Source organism: Aotus nancymaae, unplaced genomic scaffold, assembly GCF_030222135.1.
Source record: "Aotus nancymaae isolate 86718 unplaced genomic scaffold, 86718_ANA_hifiasm-v0.15.2.pri h1tg000003l, whole genome shotgun sequence".
NCBI classification, from domain to species: Eukaryota; Metazoa; Chordata; class Mammalia; order Primates; family Aotidae; genus Aotus; species Aotus nancymaae.
In genome coordinates, this window is record NW_026988414.1 from 74,049,116 (window position 1) to 74,056,503 (window position 7,388).

Here is a 7,388-nt window from a genome sequence, read left to right on the forward strand (position 1 = left end):
TAATCTAGGCCAAACAGGTCTGCCATTCCACCCACAAACAGAAGACTGTAAGGTTTGTCCTCGCGAAGTTTAAAGAGAAGAAACTGAGGCCAGCACAAGAGGATCCAATGCAAAGGGTTTATTCAGGCTCCCAGGTTCTGCCATCCGACAGGAGGGGCAGGAAAAGTCACACGGACTCCTCTCAGACATGGGGTTTTATAGGGAGTGAAATAGCTCGATTGGTTGTGGGAGAGCAAGACTGTCACTGGGTAGAATTACAAGCCTTCAGCTAGGACTTGGCTTGCCGTTGGTTAGAATTACTCGGCTGCCATTGGCTAGAAAGGCTCGGCTGCTATTGGCCAGAAAGACTTGGCTGCTATTGGTTAGAAAGACTTGGCTGCTATTGGCTAGAAAGAGGCTAGGGTTGCAGCACCTTGTTTGCATACTGGACTTTTTAAGGGAAGGTCAGGCTGTGCGGGCATGGGAGAAGGGAACATACCTGAGCATGAGCCTGCCTGAGCACGTCCAAGCTTTCAGAAAGGAAAAAAGTGGGGGGTGGCGGTGTGCCTCCGAGCTCCCGGCAAGGCAACCGGCCTTACAAAGACAGCAAGAAAAACTCATTTCAACTCCCTATGATTCCATCTCCAACCTGACCAATCAGCACTCCGCACTCCCTAAGCCCCTACCCACCAAATTATCTTTAAAAACTCTGATCCCTGAATGCTCCAGGGAGACTGATTTCAGTAATAATAAAACTCCAGTCTCCTGCACAACCAACTCTGCATGAATTACTCTTTTGCCATTGCAATTCCCCTGTCTTGATGTCCTGGCTGTGTAGGCAGCAGGCAAGGTGACCCCACTGGGCTCAAGCGAACTTCCTGCATCAGCCTCCCAAAGTGCTGGGATTACAGGTTCAAGCCACTGTGCCCAGCCTTCTAGAATTTTAAAAGCAAACCCTGACCTCACCTAATTTATTCATTAATGCAATAGGAAGTTCACGCTGCCCTTGGTGAGAATCAAAGATATCCCTGGTGTTTGAATCTTTATCTCAGCTAGGATATTTTCTCCTTTGCATCAATACAGCTGACTGGAGGTTGACTTCATCACTCCTTACAGGAGTTAGTTTCAGTATTGCAACCACACACTCCTCTGGAAGACTATCTTTTTTTGTTTGTTTGTTTTTGTTTTTTGAGACAAAGTCTTAATCTGTCTCCCAGGCTGGAATGCAGTGGCGCGATCTCGGCTCACTGCAAACTCCACCTCCCGGGTTCAAGCAATTCTCATGCCTCAGCCTCCTGAGTAGCTAGGACTACAGGTGTGTGCCACCATGCCTGGCTAATTCTTGTATTTTTAGTAGAGATGAGTTTCACTCTACTAAAGTTGGCCAGGCTGGTCTTGAACTTATGACCTCAGGTGATCTGCCTGCCTTGACCTCCCAGAGTGCTAGGCTTACAGGCGTGAGCCACCTCGCCCAGCCTTAACTATGCAAGTTTTTTTAACTATGCAAATTTATACATCAAAAAGGTTGGCTGGGTGCAGTGGCTCAGACCTGTAATCCCAGCACTTTCGGAAGCCGAGGTGGACTGATCACTTGTCAGGAATTCAAGACCAGCCTGGCCAACATGGTGAAAACCAGGCTCTATTAAAAATACAATGCTCATGCATGGCTGAAAAAAAAAAAATACAAACATTGGCTGGGCGTGGTGGCTCATCCTGTAATCACAGCACTTTCGGAGGTGGGCAGATCACGACGTCAGGAGTTCGAGACCAGCCTGACCAAGATGGTGAAACCCCATCTCTATTAAAAATTTAAAAATTAACTGGGCATGGTGGTGCGTGCCTGTAATCCCAGCTACTCAGGAGGCTGAGGCAAGGGAATCGCTTGAACCCAGGAGGCAGAGGTTGCAGTGAGCTGAGATCATGCCATTGCACTCCAGCCTGAGTGACAGAGTGAGACTTTTTCTCAAAAAAATACAAAAATTAGCCAGGTGTGGTGGCATATACCTTCACAGACGGAAGCATGAAAATCTCTTGAACCCAAGAGGCAAAGGTTGCAGTGAGCCAAGATTGCACCACTGCACTCCAGCCTGGGTGATAGAGCAAGACTGTGCCTCAAAAAAAAAAAAAAAAAAAAGGAAAAAAGAAAAGCTTTGGAACAATACACAAGAAAGGTAACATTGTCTCCCAAGAGAAAAACTGGGAGTCTGGGGAACAGAAATGAAAGGGAGACTTTTCCCTATATGATCTTTTGTACATTTTCTTTCTTTCTTTCTTTGAGATGGAGTCTGGCTCTGTCACTCAGGCTGGAGTGCAATGGAACGATCTCGGCTCACTGCAACCTCTACCTCCCTGGTTCAAGAGATTCTCCCACCTCAGCTTCCCGAGTAGCTGGGATTACAGGCACCAGCCATCATGCTTGGCTAATTTTTCTATTTTTGTAGGGATGTTGTTTCACCATGTTTGCCAGGCTGGTCTTGAACTCCTGACTTCAGGTGATTTGTCTGCCTCAGTCTCCCAAAGTGCTGGGATTACAGGCATGAACCACTGAGCCCAGCCTGTTTTCTTTTTATTGGAGTGTAATATACAGAAAAAGTTTAAATATAAGTGTACTGCTTGATGAATTTTTTTCTAATTTTATTTTTTGAGACAGGTCTCACTTTGTTGCCCAGGATAGAGTGCAATGGCACAATCCCGGCTCACTGCAACCTCCACTTCCTGGCTCAAGCCATCCTCTAGCCTCAGCCTCCCAATTAGCTGGGACTATAGGTACACGACACCAGACCTGGCTCATTTTTTAATTTTTTGTAGAGACATGGTTTCACCACATTGCCCAGGCTAGTTTCAAACTCCTGAGTTTAAAGCAATTCGCCTCCATCAGCCTCCCAAAGTGCTAGGATTACAGACACGACCCTCTGCACCCACCCAGCCAGATAAATTTTCATAAACTGAACACACTCATGTATCTGTGTGCAATACACAGATAAAGAAATAGAATATTCTCAACTTGCCAAAGCCTCGCCTTTTGCCCCCTCCCAGCCAGTTACTACTCCGATAACCACAATCTTGCCTTTTTTTTTGTTTTTGTTTTTTTTTAAGAGACGGTCTCTCCCTCTGTCACCCAGGCTGGAGTGCAGTGGCGTGATCTCAGCTCACTACAACTTCTGCCTCTCGGGTCCAAATGATTCTCCTGCCTCAGTCTTCAGAGTAGCTAGGATTACAGGCATATACTACCACACTCAGCTAATTTTTGTAATTTTTTTTAGTAGAGATGGGGTTTCACCATGTTGGCTAGGCTGGTCTCAAAACTCCTGACCTCAGGTGATCCACCCATCTTGGCCTCCCAAAGCACTGGGATTATAGCTGATCTTGAACTCCTGGGCTCAAGTGCTCTGCCTGCCTCCCCCTTCCAAAGTGTTGGGCGTGAGCCACTGTGCCAGGCCAAATATGCTTTTTCTCCCTAGGCAAGCAAATGGCTCTAGGACTAAACTGGAATAAGAAACAGCAGCATCTGAGTAGTACAAACCACCGACTGGAGACAGGAGAGGATGGAGTCTTTCAAATCACTATTTACACTTTACATTTGTTTTGCCCACTGATCCTCAGGACACCAGGAGTCAATGATTTATCCAAAATCACACAACTAATTAATTAGTATTGAGCTAGAACTTGGATCCAGGCATTCTAAGTCCTGATGAGGGATTCAGTGAGGAGAATTAATAAAGATGTTCAACTGAGTAGGCTAAGAAAGAGAACTCAGCAGTGTTTTCAGAGGCACAGCTGTGTGTGTGGGCGTGTGGGTGTGTAAGGGAAAAGAGTTCTCCGGAACTATTATCCATTACTGTCTTAACAGAAAAATGTTTGGAAATTTCTGAGCAGAAACATGAATAAAAAAACAAAGTGCAAGGCAGCTGGCTGGCCACTTTGTTCTGAGAGGTAAATCCAGGAGAACCAGAGTAGAGAGGCAGCTTCCTGGCTTGCCTCTAACTGCAGGCTTGAACCAATAAATTCAAGTATGGTACTATCATCCTGTCCAATCAGATTTTTTTGTTGTTATTATTTTGAGACAGAGTCTTACTCTGTTCACCCAGGCTGGAGTGCAGTGGCGTGATCTCTGCTCACTGCAACCTCCGCCTCCCAGATTCAAGCAATTCTCCTGCCTCAACCTCCCGAGTAGCTGGAACTACAGGCGCGTGTCACCACACCCAGCTAGTTTTTGCATTTTTAGTACAGACAGGGTTTTATCCTGTTGGCCAGGATGGTCTTGGTCCTTTGATCTTGTGATCCACAGGCCTTCGCCTCCCAAAGTGCTGGGACTACAGGTGTGAGCCATCACACCTGGCCCCAATCAAATCTTAAAGACTGGGCTGGGCACCTTGGCTCACACCTGTAATCCCAGCACTTTGGAAGGCCCAGATGGTCGGATCACCTGAGGTCAGGCATTCGAGACCACCCTGACCAAGATGGTGAAACCCCTCTCTCTACTAAAAATAAAAAAAAATTAGCCGGGTGGGGTGCTGCATGCCTGTAATCTCAGCTACTATGGAGGCTGAGGCAGGAGAATTGCTTGAACCTGGGAGGCAGAGGTTTCAGTGAGCCGAAATCGAGAGACTGTACTCCAGCCTGAGCAACAAGAGTGAGAGAAAAAAATAAAAAATAAAAATCTTGGCCTGGCACGGTGGCTCATGCCTGTAATCCCAGCACTTTGGGAGGCCAAGGCAGGCGGATCATGAGGTCAGGAGTTTGAGACCAGCCTGGCCAACATGGTGAAACCCCATCTCTACTAAAAATACAAAAACTAGCTGCGCATGGTGGCAGGCACCTGTAATCCTAGCTACTCTGGATGCTGAGGCAGGAGAATGAATACCTTGAAACTGGGAGGCAGAGGTTACATCAAACCAACATGGTGCCACTGCATACCAGTCTGGGCAACAGTGTGATTCCATCTCAAAAAACAAAAAAAAAAACAGGCATGGTGGCTCATGCCTATAATTCTAGCACTTTGGGAGGCCAAGGTGGGCAGATCACCTGAGGTCGAGAGTTCCAGACCCACCTGACCAACATGGAGAAACCCCCATCTCTACTAAAAATACAAAAATTAGCCAGGTGTGGTGGTGCATGCCTGTAATCCCAGCTACTTGGGAGGATGAGGCAGGAGAATCGCTTGAACCTGGGAGGTGGAGGTTGCAGTGAACTGTTGGTGGTCGGGGGAAGGGCCAGGTGTAGTGGCTCAAGCCTGTAATCCCAGCATTTTGGAAGGCTGAGGTGGGTGGATTGCCTGAGGTCGGGAGTTCGAGTTCAGCCTGGTGAAACCTCGTCTCTGCTAGAAATACAAAAATTAGCTGGGTGTGCTGGTGGGCACCTGTAGTCCCAGCTAATCGGGAGGCTGAGGCAAGAGTATCACTTGAACCTGGGTGGTGGAGGTTTCAGTGAACCTAGATCACACTATTGCACTCCAGCCTAGCGACAAAGCGAGACTCTGTCTCCAAAAAAATAAAAAATAAAAAAAATGAAATATTATGGCCCATCAATAGAAAACTGTAAGTAAATTACAGTACATGCATACATTGAAATAAGTCGACATTTATTGTGTCCTTACATTTACTCCACACACTGTTCTAAATGACTTTCATTCATTTACTTTCACCCTAACAGTATGAGAAAGGTGAAACTATGATCCTTATTTTTAAAAAAGCACCTAAAGTAGATCCATATGTACTGACACGGCCTCCTTGCTTTTTTTTTTTTTTTTTTTTTTTTGAGATGGAGTCTCACTCTTTCACACAGGCTGGAGTGCAGTGGCACGATCTTGGCTCACTGCAACTTCCATTTCCCTGGCTCAGGTGATTCTTGTGCCTTAGCCTTCAGAGTAGCTGAGATTACAGGCAAACACCGCCACGCACAGCTAATTTTGTATTTTCATTAGAGATGGCATTTCACCCTGTTGGTCAGGCTGCTCTCAAACTCCTTGACCTCAGTGATCCACCCACCTCGGCCTCCCAAAGTGCTGGGATTACAGGGGTGAACCACCATGCCTGGCCCCTCCTTGCTTTTTTATCTTACTTATTTTTGAGACAGAGTGTCACTCTGTCACCATGGCTGGAGTGCAATGACATGATCTCAGCTCACTGAAACTTCTGTCTCCCAGGTTCAAGCAATTCTCCTACCTCAGCCTCCCTAGTAAACTGGGATTACAGATGGGTGCCACCACGCCTGGCTAATTTTTGTATTTTTAGTAGAGAGGGGTTTTGCCATATTGGCCGGGCTGGTCTCCAACTCCTGACCTCATGTGATCTGCCAACCTCGGCCTCCCAAAGTGCTGGCATTACAGGCATGAGCACTGTGCCCGGTCAAAATAGACATTTTGTTTTGAGACAGCGTTTCACTCTTGTTGCCAAGGCTAGAGTGCTATGCGCAATCTCAGCTCACTGCAACCTCCACCTCCCAGGTTCAAAGGATTCTCCTGCCTCAGCCTCCCAAGTAACTGGGATTACAAGCGTGTGCCACCACTCTGGCTAATTTTTTTTTTTTTAAGTAGAGATGGGGTTTCACCATGTTGACCAGGCTGGTCTTGAACTCCTGACCTCAAGTGATTCACCTGCCTTGGCCTCCCAAAGTGCGGGAATTAAAGGCGTGAGCCACCGCACCTGGCCTCATTCTAGTTTTGATTTGCATTTCTCTGATGATCAGTGAAGTTAAGCATCTTTTCATATACCTGTTTGCGATTTGTATGTCTTCTTTCAAGAAATGTCTATTCTGGGCTGGGTGCGGTGGCTCACGCCTGTAATCCCAGCACTTTCGAGGCTAAGGTGGGTGGATCATCTGAGGTCAGGAGTTTGAAACCAGCCTGGTCAACATGGTGAAACCCCGTCTCTACTAAAAACACAAAAATTAGCCGGGCGTGGTGATGCATGCCTGTAATCCCAGCTACTCAGGAGGCTGAAGCAGGAGAATCACTTAAACCCGGGAGGCAGATCGTGCCACTGCTCTCCAGTCTGGGCAACAGAGTGAGACTCTGTCTCAAAAAATAAATAAATAAAATAAAACTACAATGAGATACCATCTCACCCCAGTTAAAATGGTTTTTATCCAAAAGGTAGGCAATAAAATGCTGGCAAGGATGTGGAGAAAAGGGAACCCTCATACACTTTTGGTGGGAATGTAAATTAGTCCAACCACTATGGAGAACAATTTGGGCACTCCTAAAAAAAAACTAAAAATATGGCCAGGTGAGGTGGCTCATGCCTGGAGGCTGAGGCACGAAGATCACTTGAGACCAAGAGTCCAGGAGTTCGAGTTCAGCCTGGGCAACACAGTGAGAACTCATCTCTACAAAAAAATAAAGAAAATTAACTAGGAGTAGTGGTGCACACCTGCGGTCCCAGGTACTTGGGAGGCTGAGGTGTGAGGAT